Source organism: Homalodisca vitripennis, chromosome 4 (genome assembly GCF_021130785.1).
Source record: "Homalodisca vitripennis isolate AUS2020 chromosome 4, UT_GWSS_2.1, whole genome shotgun sequence".
Taxonomy (NCBI): Eukaryota; Metazoa; Arthropoda; class Insecta; order Hemiptera; family Cicadellidae; genus Homalodisca; species Homalodisca vitripennis.
The window spans coordinates 164,303,803-164,319,933 of record NC_060210.1 but is presented as its reverse complement, the minus strand read 5'-3'; the positions used below and the strand labels follow the sequence as shown (position 1 = coordinate 164,319,933).

General features: G+C 32.0%; 2 protein-coding genes and 1 non-coding gene across 5 annotated transcripts in view; 1 reads left to right on the top strand and 2 right to left on the bottom strand.

The window, feature by feature from the left end:
* Positions 1–16,131, bottom strand: part of LOC124360510 (neurobeachin-like protein 1) — a 545,778-nt gene that overhangs the window by 258,525 nt on the left and 271,122 nt on the right. The gene's annotated exons all lie outside the window — the stretch shown is intronic.
* The window catches only part of LOC124361272 (histidine-rich protein PFHRP-II-like), a 29,307-nt gene that overhangs the window by 11,288 nt on the left and 1,888 nt on the right, over positions 1–16,131 (top strand).
* On the bottom strand, positions 14,158–14,228 carry Trnag-gcc. Its single transcript has one exon. It is a non-coding gene; the product is annotated as a tRNA-Gly (tRNA).

Sequence of the window (16,131 nt, the reverse complement as noted above, 5' to 3'; positions counted from 1 at the left end):
TTTAAAAAAATACCCTGGTTTTTATTATCATGATATACAGTAGAAGTTGGCTCACGGTTCCTAGACAATTACATTCAACGTAATACAGTTTATTTCAATCTATAAATACTGTTAGTCTTTCTCTAGGAAAAACATAAAATGTTAGTATAGGGATAGCTTTAGCGATGACACAAACCTTGTGTCACACACGGCGCTAGCAGCCTACTTACATACCGCATTAACATACCTCGTGGGCAGAACAATTGCATCTGCATAATTTAATCTTACTTTCATTTCTAGTCTGTGAGATTGACAACTGACTTCCTTTAAATGACAAATTGCTCGAGACGGATTATGCAAAAAGATAATTGTGCAACATTTCTACTCAACGAGCGAAGATGAGAGGCTCATAGGATGCCAAGTGCAAAACTCGTTCTTCACTTTCCCTGCTGATTATACTGACTTGGAAAACATTTTGGTTTTCAGAGATTGGTATTGTGACTAGAGAAACGTAATTGGCTCTATTTCATGACAACATATAATAGTTATTATTAATATAAAAATGTCAGAAGATATTCATTGATTTACTACCATTTAGTATTACTTATGTTTTTGATATTTGTTTGCTGATAAAAAATTTAGTCTCAGAATGAATGTAACTTCAGCCCAGTCAAATTTTAAGTAATATTTGGAATCAAATCAAATCAAATATTAGGGAATAGGTTCAAGAAAACCATATGTGTAATGCAATAACCTAATCAAATATTGAATTGTATCAAAAGTTAAGCACATATTGTCTTATATGGTTATTGAGAATACCATATTTGCTCACTATAGAATATAAAATAATTTAATAGCTAATTTCTTTATCGCATTCCAACGGCAAACACCCATTACAAACATAAGAAAGATGCATTGGCGGCTACAGTACGAAAAGTATTACAGTATACGAAAAATAATAATATGCACAATTACTGTGCTGCAAACAATCAATATGATCGTATAAACAATACAATAATCAAGAGGGCAAACAAATCTGCAAATAATAACAGATGCAAAAAGCTATAAATAAACAACAAATACAAACATATCTCAACAATAGAAACAATAATACTACATGCAAAGGAAAAACATACTTATGTAATAGTACCTTACTTAAATACATTTGAACACGCTAAAGTTTTCAGAATGTATTAGTAATAACAATGACTATGTAGGCTACCTTCGTCAAACAGATCAGACTGTAGTCGTACACTTTTATAGTTTTGACTTTTAATAAGTCATCTTCTGGTTACTATTAAATTGGTTATGCGAGATAAATATTAAAGCGAGTGTCAGTAAATATTAAGAGAGAGGATTATCCATCTGGAGTCGTCATAGTTTAAAATTCACGAACACAGTACAAACACAACAACTCAGTTTTCCAATCTTCTGCCAGCCGTGATGTTCTACCATGTTTAATATTCGTGTGTGATAGGCCAATGAACTGTTGTGTTTCTCGTACTATTTATTTATTAGTTATGTTTGTAGTGTGTTCGTACATTTTAAACTATGATGGCAACGAATAAATAAATAGTACAAAAACCGCAGTTTAGTTGGTATGTATTTTCTTGATAAGGGAACAAGGCAAACCCTATAATGGTACTGAAAATACCTTTGACAGAAAATGGGTTTAAACAGACGGAATTTGATTCTTTATAACCAAATAAAGGAATTGTCCTGAATTACTTATCAACGCGTAGCAAACACCATAAAAGGTAGAGGCATAAAATTACGTACATACCTTCACATTAAGCCCTAGAAGGTTAACGAAGTAATGGGAGGAAAACATCTTTCTCTACATCATGGCTGGTAATAAAGTTGTGAAAGTTTCCATAAGAAATAAATTGCTGCAAAGACATTTTATTTACTAAAAGAACCTGTCAAAAACTAATCAAGTGTTCTATGTAATCATTATAATATTACAACACTTTGGACATATTTTCTTGATCGTAGCAGCATGGCAAACTCAACCATGGCGTACAAAATATAATTCTTTCAAATTAGAAGTACTCAACTACGTGAGGAGCCTAAAATAAGGACCCATTAGCAATTTTACTTATAATTTGAAGCTGTTAACCATGGACACTTAACATAATATACATCTAAGATAAGAATACTTCCATTGCTGAACTGCACAGAACCCCACCATGCATTACATCATTAAATTGCTATTGTATTGGGCTTAAGGATTCCTCCAAACTGGCCGGAAATAGTTCAAAATTGTTACTGAAATCGTTGGAGAAATTCAGTCAACTATCATGGAATGTTTAAGGAAAATTAGAATCTTATAAAAACAACTATTTAACTTTACGACTTTAGACCCCCAAAACACTGTTCTTTAACTTAAGGGGATTCAGCACCAAATTTTTTTTCTTTATTTCTTAGTTATTATTTTTTTGTTGTATTTCTTACTATTGTAAATGCCAAATAATGACCAAAAAATGTTTTTGGGATTTTTGTTCTCTTATACAGTACCTAAAAACCAGTTTTTTTTAGTAAAAATGGTAACTTTTAAAAATTGATATAACTACAGAAACACTCAACCAATTTTAATGATTTTGGTTTCAAATTATAGGTAATAGCGAGTACAAAATATTCATGTATTTTCAAAACTTTATTACATTGAGAAATATTTATAAATTAGGAAAATTTTTTTTTCCAAAAACAAATTATACTAACTATATTTACAACTTACAGATAAGTATCTACCCCATATGGTTCAAAATACATGAAATTGTGCCTAATGCTACTGTAGTGGTGCAGAAAAAATTTCATCCATTTATCTCCAACCGTTCTCTTGTAATATCCAGTTTTCTCCCTAAAAAACAACGGAAAATTCAATTCACGGATAATCGCAGTCAAAGTATAATGACATGTTTACTTCATGATTCTGGCTTTTACAATAAACTTATGAAGCACAATGATACTGAACAGTGATTTAGTACCTATTAGGCACTTCCCTATATCAATGTTTGTATATTTTATGCATTTTAAATTTAGTGTGTTTTTTAAACAAATCTTTACATAGCCTATCGCAACGACAAAATATAAATGTTACTTACTTTTAAAACTCTCCTGCTTCATATGATGTTCCTACCCATTTCACTAAGTAAAAGCAAATAAAAACTATTATTTTTACTCATAGAAGCACCGTTGAACAACATAATGAAACAATATTACAAAGCAGACAGCAGACTAACGTTTATATTTTTGACAGATGGAGAAAACAAAGAACATTGTTGCTATTGGTCTGTCATAGACCTCTAAAACTAAAGGCAGAATGTTTTTAGAATCAATGTAGCACTATATAACGTACAAATGAAAAATACAAAGCCTACAGCCTTTATTGCAAACAAGACAGACGCGCTAGCCTCACACAATAATGTCAATTCATTGCTTGCAGCGCTTTAGAAAAATACAGATTAAACACCCAAATATGCATTTATTTGGCATGATTAGGGTGTTTTCTTGTTTAGAATTAAATTTTCTATAAAATTAAAGAAAAAAAATATTTTATAAAAAATTAGGTTTTTGGGTGCTGAATCCCCTTAAACCTAAAACGGATCAGGAGATTGCAATAGGTTTGAGTGACTAACAATTATTGTGTGCGAAGCCGCGGGTAACTGCAGAATATATATATATATATATATATATATATATATATATATATATATATATACACACACACACACTCTCTCTGGTATACATCGCTTCAATTCCATAACACATTTCAAACAAGTGTTTTAAAACTATTTCTGTTAATGTCAATTTGTTTGTAAGCAAGAAAGACACAGCTAACGTCGGTAAAATTATAAATACTACACGCAATAATCCTTAGTTTAAGATGCGAGTCAAGTCTCTTCTTGCAGCTCGGTGATATCACCACAACAAAGTAGATAAACTATAAAGTAAGGGAGTTGTTATTTATTTCAACCAGCTGAGAGAGCGAGCCGGACTTGACGGGCAAATTATCTCCTCGACAGTTTTAAATTAGGTTATTACGTACGCCTCTAGGCGAACATTATTGCAAAATATTGTTATTTCGAAAATTACATTTAATTATGTATCCATGTTACTCATTTCGGTATATAAAACTTAATAGCCACTATCTAAAATGATTTAAAACTACCGGTACTGTAAGATTTAGACAATTTATGTTAAACGAAGTCAAAAAATATCCTTATTTTTCATTTTAGCGGTATTTTATTACATGTGATTTTTACAAATTTCTCAAATTCTATGTTTTATAATGATAATATAATTAATTTATTGTATAACAGTTACAAAATATTGATGTCATGACGGGTCCTTCATGCAAAACATGAAAGAGTGAAATGCACTGTCTAACGTTATATTTGTTTCAACACGTTTGATATAATGCATTGTTCCTGGAAAGCGTTGATGAAGGAGGTTAGTTAACCAGACAGACGGTGAGGCGCGCCCCGCCCTCTGAGTCGACGACTTCTGCGACTGGGTGAAGGACGTCTCACCCGACCGTAACGGAGAAAGGCATTTCCGCTTCCAGACGGCTCAATTGAAATTTGTCAATACAACGTTAATCTTATCTGTCTTAAATTCCTTCCAAATCGCAGACCTTACCAGTTAACCTCGGCTGTAAATTAATAATAACCTGTTATGATATTTATATTTTTATAAATACCAATATTTCACGATTCAAACAATTTTAAAAGCTTTCAACAAGACGACAATTTAGTCGAAGTTGACTATTTCCAGTTACACAGAATTGCATTAAAAAGATCCTCTGTCATAAAGTACTGTTACTTGTAAAAATATGATTTAAAAAAGTTCACCCACCGTTTTTTTAGACAGAACAAAATTTGAGAATTTGCTTTGAGTAAAGGGATTACATTTTTGATTTAGTACAAAGTTTAAAGATGAGAGGATGCATCCTCCAAAAATGGGCGCTCCATAAATTAAAATATTAAAATGCCAAATCTTCCTAGTTGTATATGGTTGAAAGGGGCGGGGCGCATTTGCATCTCTGTTCCGGACTCTTCTCAGGTGGCATAGCGACGACACTTCTTAGAAATGTTTAGTTACTCAAATAAGGTCAACAGGTAACCATAATAACCAGTGCTTATTTTAACACCAACATTTACGGCTATTTCATGGCGTTTTTGGAGGGTACAAAAAATGAATGGTTATATTTGTCCTCTTTCAATCTTCTGTTTGTCATAAACGAGACAGATTTAATAAGTTATTATACATTTAAATACTAGTACAGTAGTATGTTTCGTTTTAATCAAAATAGCGTATTTGCCAATACTTGGAGATTTATATTTTGCTCTAGTGTAGAGTTAATTAGATTAATTATACAAATGAAACCTAACTCACATGTACAGTGTGTCCCACGAGTAACCCGACAAACTTTTCATGTGGTTTCCTCTCATCAAAATAATAAAAAAGTGTTTTTAAAGATACGTCCAGAAACGTTTTGTTAGCGAACTACTGCTAGCGAAAGATTTCGCCCAATTTTCTAGGAAAAGACGGAAATAAAGCGAAACTGATTATATTTTTTATGGCGTAAATGTAGTTATTAAATTTATTTGATTTTATGCATAATTAACCGATAAATTGAATAAAATACGTCCCAGACCTGTTAGACAAACAATTTCTGAGATATCAGACAATATATGAAAAGTTAGGTTTTGAAAAACACGCTTTGTTTAGATTTGAAGTATATTAACTTCATTAAATGGTTAATAAACACGCAAACCTTTTAACCAAGAATTTTAGAGCATTTAATTCCGAAGAAAATAATGTAAAATAGGCTAATAATAAACAAACATAAAGTTTAAAAAGTTAATACTTGATTAAAAACACATACGAAAAATAAATCAGAAAATTGCAATATCTGTTTATTAAATAAACGTTCTTGTAAAAACAAAAAGTTTATTGATATTTGTTCAGTCAGTGAAATAGTTTAAAAAAACATTTGCAGTATAAAACATTGTATATCGAGAAATAAGGTTATAAAAATACAGCGTCAATTGAAATGATTTTAGTTTATTGAAAATCGAAAGTTGGCAACATTGCTGCAACAATACCTGAATATAAGTTATTATTGTACAGCTGTCAAACAATTCAGCTGCTGAAGTAACTAGTCTATCATCTCTGATGTTTGTAGTGTATGTGTATTACTGTATTATTTATACATTATTCGTGTTTTTTAACGACAAGATTCCATTTAAAGTTTCACCTCAAGAGCACGCAGATATTGTTTTCGTGTACGGTTTTGCCAATGGAAATAGTCGTGCAGCTAAATGCGAATATGAAAAACGATTTCTGAACACTAGAACACCTACTCAAGTAAATTTGCATCGGGTTTCAATAACTCAAGAACAAATGGATCTTTTTCCAACCGTTAATTGTTCGAGAGAACGTCCTGTAATACAGCCTGCACGCGAACAAGATAGTATCATTGACATGATACAACGCAGCCCTCAACTTAGCACTCGCCGACTTTCAAATAGATTAAACATATCTCGTAGTACAGTCTAGAGAACATTGAAAGAAAACAACTGTTATCTATATCACTTACAAAGAGTTCAAAATTTTCATTTAGGTGAAGGTATATTAAGATTACAATTTTGTTGATGGGTTTAAGAAAATCGAAATAACATAAATTGCCTTTTATTCACGGACGAATCGATGTTTAAAAGATTAGAAATTAGGATTTCTAAATTAGAAAAATAGTCACCGGTGGTCAACTGAAAATCCAAAAGCAGTTGTAGAGTTTAACTTTCAAATTCGATTTTCAATAAATGTGTGGTGTGGTATAATTGGGGACCAGTTATTAGTTGGCCCATTTGGTTTTGAAAACCGCCTTTACAGAAATTAATGCTTAATTAAACCAACAGATACAAAAATAAGACGCAAAATGCAATATCTGTTTACTAAACGAAACGTTCTCCGTAAACATAAAACATTTTAATTGCTAATCTTTTATTCCAATCTCCATACCTTATAAGTGGTGTTCAAATGATTTACTTGATAATGTATGCAATATATAGTGAGTTTAACGAAACCACGTGTAGCTTTTCTGATAGCATCTCGGTCGTTCTTAAGTAGACCACAAGCTTTTAAAATTCGGTTCAATAATTATTCTTCGGAATTAACTGGTTCTGCTTATACAAGTTGTTTTAAATGACCCGAAAGGTAGTATTCCAAGGGATTTAAATCAGAGGACCTAGGAGGCCAATTAATTGGTCCACCTCGACTAATCAATCTGCCTCGAAAACCTATCTGTAAGTACTCTTGGCAGTTTTAAAAAACGAATAGGCCAATTAATTAATCTGTGTCGGTTTAATTAGGCATTAATTTTTTTAAACTTTGTGTTTATTTATTATTAGCCTATTTTAAATTATTCTCCTCGGAATTAAATTCTGTAAAAGTTTTGGTTAAAAATTTGCCCATTTAATAACGATAATGTACTTTAAATCTAAACAAAACATGTTTTTTGACACTAAATTTTGCATATTTTGTCTGATATCTCAGTAATGGGTGATCATACAGGTCTGGAACATATCTTATTCAATTTTTCAGTTAATTTTTCATAAAATCCAATAAATTTAACAACTAATCTTTACACCATAAAAACCTCAGTTTTTCCTAAAAAATCTCCGTAATTTCCTACAAAATCAGGCGAAATCTTTCGCTAGCCGTAGCTCGTTTACAAAGCGTTTCCGGACATATTATTACATAAACTGTTTTCATTATTTTGATGAGAGGAAGCCACCTGACAAGTTTGTCGGATACTCGTGGAACTCCCTATATACATATATGTAGCTGACTTGTGGTGATTTGATCACAATGCCACTATGTCCGGATCTATTTATTGTTCAGCAGGTCATCTATCAGTACCGGACAAGGCGTACTGTATGTGCTGCAGTAGAAAATTATACATATGCGGCATTACGTCTGTCCGTCCGCATGAACTATTGGCATTTGCTTGGATCTTATCAAACAAAATAAGGGGAGGAGTCGGTACAGTAGAAAGTCGACAGTACTGATAAAAAATGCAAAGGTCACAGACTGGATTGAACCTGCTCTACTTAGACTCAACGTCCGATGCCTTAGATCACTCGAAACCGGCTATTCAAAATTTGCTCAATATCAATTTAGAGTTGGTTGTTAAAAATCGTTAAACGATCTAGATACAACCACTACTGTATTATAAATGTGGGGTTTTAAGTAAACACGTATTACATACAGTTTTCTAGTTGCATATTTTCGAGTAACTTGTTGGGTGATATCCACACGTGAAGCTGTCAGTAACCCAAGAGAGCTGCCAGACCGCATGTCACGTCACGCCGTGTACCCGAGAATGCAGAGTCACTGTGTCCTTGTGGTGTCGACTAGGTTGTGCGGGGCGGCGCGATATTTGGGGTGGCGGAGGCGGGCGCGGGGCGGTGGCGCGCCCAGGTGAAAGGTAAGGGACAAGGGCCCGGTTTATAAGGCAAGGGGCACGACAGGGCTCCATCAGTCCTGCATCTTCACTCTCCTCATCATGGCCTACCTGGTAATTACAATAATAGTTCATAATAATAATGCATCATTTTTTGGTATAAGAAATATTTTTTATTCAATAAGTACATAATTAACATTTTGTTTCTATCACCTACAGATTTATTTTAAAATAACTCATAATTATGTAAATATTTATTCATAACCAAATATTTATTTATATTATTACATTGTACTAAAATAACTGGCTATAAAATGATTATTACTTTTAATAGTTATTTTTTATTATGTATTTTTATATATATATATATATATATATATATACCAATATTATATATATATAATATACCAATATTATATATATATATATATACCAATATTATATATATATATATACCAATATTATATATATATATATATATACATACACAATGTTATTTACATACCTTAACAATCTATATTATAAAATGAAAACTCACTGATAAAGGTTATTGTTGTTAACTAGTTCTTTTTTATTTTAAAAGTTACTCATTTCATATGTGCATAAAGAAAGGAGTACATTAATATTATATTAATATCAGTGAGTCATGTATGAGTTGACAATTCACCAACTAAAAGCTATACTATACATTAAAAAAATATTCAACTCCAGTAAAACGCCAACAAGTGTTACGATTGTCTATCTCCTAATATATCACTCACAGGAAAACCATAAATGTTAACAGAATACAGTTTAGAAAGGATTTGAAATGCCAACTTTTCTTATGGTCTACGTGATTCAATAGTTGATTATTTATCTAAAAAAATCTTATTTACCTGGATAAAAATACTAAATGTTTAAAAAGGTCCAGTAGCCAATATGGATTTTTTAAATATAGAGTACAACAAAAAGGAATATTGTAAAACCACATCATTTATTGAACTGCTTCATATTGACTTATCCATATGTTCTGAGTGAGTGAATGAGTAACTAAGGTCTACTCCGCCACCACATTACTTAATGCTAAATTATTTGTTAGCGTACGAAAATTATGTGTCCTAACCGATATTTAAAAGCGCTTTTATACGTCACTAAAAGACAATAATCTTGTTGTTGTTAAACTACATTACACCGTATCGTGTTAAATGTGTTAAGGAGGCTACAAGTTATCGGAAGAGATTGGAGGTGCTGAAGGCCGGAACATCTAAAGCATAGAATAACAGACATAATTTACTTTAAAGAGGTCTGTCAGTACTGTCCACTTCGCAATGTGCAAAACCTTGTCATAAATGTCTGTGCAAAATATACTTACATGTACACATACCCTTCGTCCATGACTTATAGTGTCTTGAGTGAGTAAAATACCCCAATATAAACTATATTCTTGAATAAATTAAATAAACATGTATTACAAACTAATATGGGAATATGCACTTAATTTGGACAACACTATATTCAATTGCGAGTGAAATTATTTGCGTCTGATTCTATTATTTGAGTGAAAACCCCAACTATTACCCTACTAACACGCGATTATTCCCCAGACATTGGAATTATTAGGCTACCATTTTTAACCATTATGTATAAACATTAATCAGTTAAAATAACAACGTGACAAAAGTAATAATAGCATTATTATTTTATTTTATATTGTTGGGGTAGTAAACTTTGAGGCATATTTTAGTCAAACCAACATAAGGATTATATGCTAAATTACTGTTTAACAAGCATAAAGTATATACGACCTAAATAATTAGAATCACTTACATCTAATCCTAAGAAGCAAATGGATAGAATTGAAACCCAAAATCTGGCTTTCACACTTTTTGAGTGGAGTTATCTCGTTAATTTCGTTTGTTTATTACAAGTAAAAACTCATCACACATATTATTTCTGACTACATGAAGTACATAAATTTCCAACACAATTGTATTAAGCTATTCATTAATAATATTTTACAACAAAATCTCAATAATTAATTTTTTATATTAATCTTCTATCAACATAGACACAACATATTACAATGCTTTTAAATTATAATATTGTTACACATTTTTTACATTATATCTATCCGAATTGTATCACTTTTAAACTAATAACGGGTTTAGTAGGACAAGTAGTTAAGATGATGGAAAACTTAATGATGCCGCTGTGGCGGTGAAACTCGTCAACGTCAACCTAATGCATTTGAATTATTCATAAGGTAAAAAAAAACTTGTAGTATTATTGTGACATCCTGTATACGCAAAAAAATACTTATCATTTCGACTAACAGTTTTTGTCCAGTCTATACAAACAATAAATGAGCTTACTATATAATTTAATGTTAACAAAAACATTATTATTAATGTAAAAGTTTCTTTAGGCTGAATTAGTTAATATATATCGTAAAACTGGTTAGGTTCTATTACTTTAAAAGATGTATAGAATTTGATACAACAAGATTAATTACGCACAAGTTTTAAGTGAACAGTGAGGTATTTTCCAAAGTGTGTATTCGTATCTAATATATATATATATAAACAAAGGCACATTTCGATTGAATAGTTGTTATGTTTTACATGAGTTGCCTAACCGCTATGTAATATGTACACCCGGATTAGGTAGTAGTCTCCAGGTCACGTGGCCAGAATGTTTGTCATACATAAATACTAATTATATGAATATATTTTAACAAGGTACCTCACACCACGAGACGTAACGTGCTTCGCTGAGAGTGCATCCAACATTTCAGATCTATACCTCACTTCATTCTCGAGATGTCTTGAGGACAGAGAGAAAGAGACAGCAATCATACAAAAAAGAAGTTAACACGTAAATTACACATCATATAACACATTTTGGCAGTAATGGAAATTCCTGCAAAATTTGTAGAGTCTATGTATGAAATCTTTTTCAACATACTTTGTCACATGATACATTCAGTCTTGTTAATTAAATTGGGTTCCATAGCAATGTTTAAATAATAAAATTCTAAACAACAAGTCACATGAGTTAATATAAGTTTAAATCTCTTATGGGTGCATTGAGTTTTTTATAAATTTATTTATTCTGCTATTTTCTCGCCCCATCACGGTTAGCCATAACAAAAATGTGAAAATCTTCGCTAACGCTCAGATAAATCCAATAGAATGACATGGCCCATCATCGAACTCAGTAATCGTATTATAAAAATTAAGCTTCATGCCCAATTGAAAGTCTATAGGCCAGTTCGTTTTCGAGACATCGCTCCGACAGACAGACAGACAGACAGAAAACTGAAATGTTTTACGTTTAAAAAAATATCTGCCAACCTGCACGTGATACTGACGTGTCTCAAATCATATAATCTTTGATGAGCTAATTCTTACATCTTGGTAGAAGAATCCTCACTAAAGTTCTCTAAAGAATACACGAGTAGATGACTTGAGTAGGTGAAACACGATGAAATCCAGATCCTCAAGAGTTGTAAAGAGATGCTGTAGGCACCAGCAGCCTCTAATCACTATATTTTTACATCTCTATTTTCCGCTATACAGATGGGAATTTAAAGTAATCACGGCCTAACAGATTGACCAAGATCACATACTAGGCATTCAGTACTATAGCTATAAAAGTGATGTGCTTTATTGGGAACCGGATACTGGCGGCCATATTGATTTTAGCTCCATATGAACAATAGAACATACGAATATATAACGATGGAAAATGCCTGAAACCCTATCATCCTTTCAAATCTTCTATCGTCAATAACAAATTAAACAGTCGATAAGAACAATGTTTTAATCTCAAACATTTTTATACCCTTATTGTTTGTCGTGGAATCATAGGAGATGTCTCATTTTCAACATATAATTAATACGCATCAAAGAGCTTTTCTAGATTTTTAGATATTGTTATTAGTTTTTCATAACTACTATTTCAGATCTTGTTTGTACTTAACCACTTAAATACTTAAAAATTAAAATCTTTACAATAAAAACTAAATGGCGTTTGTATATGCGTATTAATCATATCTTTACAATGAGACATTCATCACGATTCTACAGTCAAAAGTAATGGGGGGGGGAGGGAGGGAGTGTAGAGGTTTATCATTGGTGTTATGGGGTCGTGAAAACTCAAGAACATTTCACGACAGCCGGTTCTTACTTGTAATAAATACAAATAATATAAACATGAGGCAAGCTTTTTTTCTAAAACAGTTACAACAAAGTTTACTATTTTGCGTTACGGGACCTAACTTCAGGTACATTGTATTCGGCGAAACTGAGAGCTATGGATGTTTGAGGCAAAGAGGATCCAGGTTCATGATAACAAGTTCGGAATATGGCATAGTAGGTCAGTAGAATTTGGATAGCTCCGAGGTGTGTGTACTGTGACACAGGCGGGAATATCCGCGCGGAGTCGTGCGCCTGCGCGGCTTATCGCGCACACTGAGCGAGTGGGCGTGAGAATGGCCTCCAGTTCCCAGTTATGTAAACACACTCATTGTTCGGTTATGTCACTCTTGTTCTACATTCACTGTAATGCATCTCATTACAGAATTGTGTTGTTGGAGTACTAGAACAGTGCGCCGCGCCGCCCAAATAATATTTACATTAAATCATACGGCAATTAGACCAATGCAACGTGGAATACGGCAAGAGTTTTCACCTAATGTTGAGGTCAATTACGCTTTCTTTAAGTTACAATTATGTAGGCAGTGAGTGGAAAATACAAAACCTTTAAACATTAAAAAATCACACACACACATCCTTCTTTAGATAAGTAACAATGGTTCGTATGGTTATATGGTTTATATATTTGATTAAAAGTTAAATTTAACCCTTGATAATCTTGTATTAAACGACACGTATTTCAGTACTATGATTGTTCATACCTATAGCCAAACCCACCTAACCAACATAGGAAAATAAATAAACACATAGATTATTCAAACACGTAGAATATGCAAAGGTGATAAATTTGTGAAATAGGTGAATTAAGTGAAATAGTTTCATATTAATAAGTTTTTGTGATGAATATGTTCTTTTCTGTCTTATTATTTAGTCTGTCTGATTTCTATTTAGAATGTTTGAGAATCTGCACTATAATTTAAATAAATACGTAATTCTTCTTTTGAAATTATTTTTTTTTTTGTTGTTATTATTTTCATGCCTTGAGTTTTCCAGTTCCCATACATATTTTTGTAATTATGATTATTTCAGTAGTTAAATTGTTAGTAGTAAAAATACTATAAATGTTTATCGAATCTTTTACTTCAATTTTTGCCAATTTATGGTTTAGTAAAAGTCTCAGTTATTGAACTATAGAAAAATACAAAGAAGGAGCAAAGTAACATCAATAAGTATTCAGAAATGTAAAAGGTGAGTATTTAATATTGACTGTTTTGCACAAGCCGTCAGGGTATTTTATTTCTTCTTTTATAAACAACCCAAATTGTGTTTTATGTTGTTAGTAACATAAAGTCAAGCAAATTTAGATTATCTCACCGCATAATTATGAACTTTAAGAAAAATTACGCTAAGGAAGTATCATATCATAATAGTAAAGCCTTTAGTCTAAATTACTATACTTGAAAATAATTCTAATAAATAAATTCTTTCATGTTTACATTACGAGGAAAAAAATCTTTTTCCGAGTACTGAATAGTTTATGAATAAAAGAAAAAGCTAATATAAAAATATAAATGCATCGGCCGGGAATCGAACCCGGGCCGCCCGCGTGGCAGGCGAGCATTCTACCACTGAACCACCGATGCTGTATAAATGTAGAATCATCTCTGACTCAGTCTCTGAGGTTTATATCGGTAGCAATGTACTAACAGCTGGCGGTCAAAGTTTTTATTTTCTTTCACATTACCAGAACGTTATGACCAGGATAGGAGTTGCAACGATCAGTTCTATATTTATATTTTAACAGCCACCAGTATCGTAAGAATAGTATTTAGATACGGCATTGATTTTATATCAACTTATCCTATAACTAAATATTATAATCTGTATCTAAATTTAGTTATGAGTTCCAAAAGATTTCCGTTGATGAGACTCTTCTGAAACAACTTCAAAAAAATATGGAATTACCATGTACAATATCAATATCGACGCAATTTAAATTGAAGTTTAAAATTATTATGTTCTGTCTAAGTAATAACAGAGTTATTACAAAAACTGTAATATATAGTATCCAGTTCAAACTTAATAAATACGAATAAAAGGTCATCTTAAAAAAAGAAATTAAAGTAACTGAAAATAATTATACGTGGGATAAAAACTTACAAGCCTTCTTCCCGTAATATACCTGTAGTAACTCATTTACTCTCAGAAACTTAATTATAATTAATTAAGTGTACTATCTGAAAATAATATTTTTACTCTTTTTATTTTACTAATGTCCGAAACTAACTTTGCTATTTATACATCTAACGAAATTCCGTCGTTAAAAGATATTTACACTTTACTCAGGAATGATAATCTATCTTTAAATGTCTCTAAAAAAGGGCCTTAAACTAATTTACTCGTTTGGTCGTAGTTTGTATAAAGTCATTATTCATGTGCTCAAAATAAGTTTCTAAAAAACTACATTAAAAATGATTTATTAAGCAATAATCACCAATAACCCGACAAGGCCTTCTTTTAAGTGTCGTCTGTATGCGCCATAACACTGGATATAAAAGTCTTAGCAAATTGAAACTTAATACACCTGTTCCTTTTGGTACTAGGTAAACACTATTAATTTAGGGTCAAAAGGTCATAGAGCAGTATGACTGTCTGCGTTACCGTCTGCCCATTGTGTGCGGTAAGTTTTGATAGGAAGGTGCTAGAGACAAGAAACTTGATACATAAGTTTGTCACGGTCAAAAGAAAAGCTATAGCCTTCTGATCTTGAGGTCAAAAGGTTAACTGGCAGTACGCCCGCCTGTCTCTATTTAAAGTGAGTGGACATAAATAAGATAAGCGATATCTGGATGACAACATTAAAATATAAAAAAGTAAGGTGGATAAAACACTTTAAGAATTCTTTATATTTGAAAGAATTTGTGTCTGGAAAGTGACTGGAAAAATAATACGAAGTAAATATGTAGCATCAAATAATAAAACGTATCAACGATACACTAAGAAGAAATCAGTTATGTTGTAATCACCTAAAAGTGATTCGGTTTGAACTCAAATATCAGTGAAGTGAGAAGGAGAATGCTAGGAATAAATCCTTAAAAAAGATATCAAACCAGGCACTGCAGATCAGTGACACCACAGTCCTGATACTCTGCTGTAAGACTATAATTATCTCTAATTTAATTTCATAATTAAATAGTGTTAAACAAGGTGGTATTATCCGGAGGCCACTATGTTTGGGATATTTTCTTTCCGGGGAAATAAAGAAACTACATTATTAGAACTGTATTTTACTTACTTTAAAAATTATACGTCATTATGACGATCGGTTCTTGTTTTCTGACTTCTAAAAGGAAGCGATGTCGGCTAGAAGGAGGCCACTCTGTCCCAATCTGATACTTGTTATTAGTCTATGAACGTAGGTAAATACAAACGTGCGTATTATAAATATAAAAAATTAACGAGCTTTCACGTGACATGAGCTTGAATTTCAGTACTATCTCGAGGTAACCTTTTCTTTTCTCACCAGAAGTGCGGGGTGGTGCTATG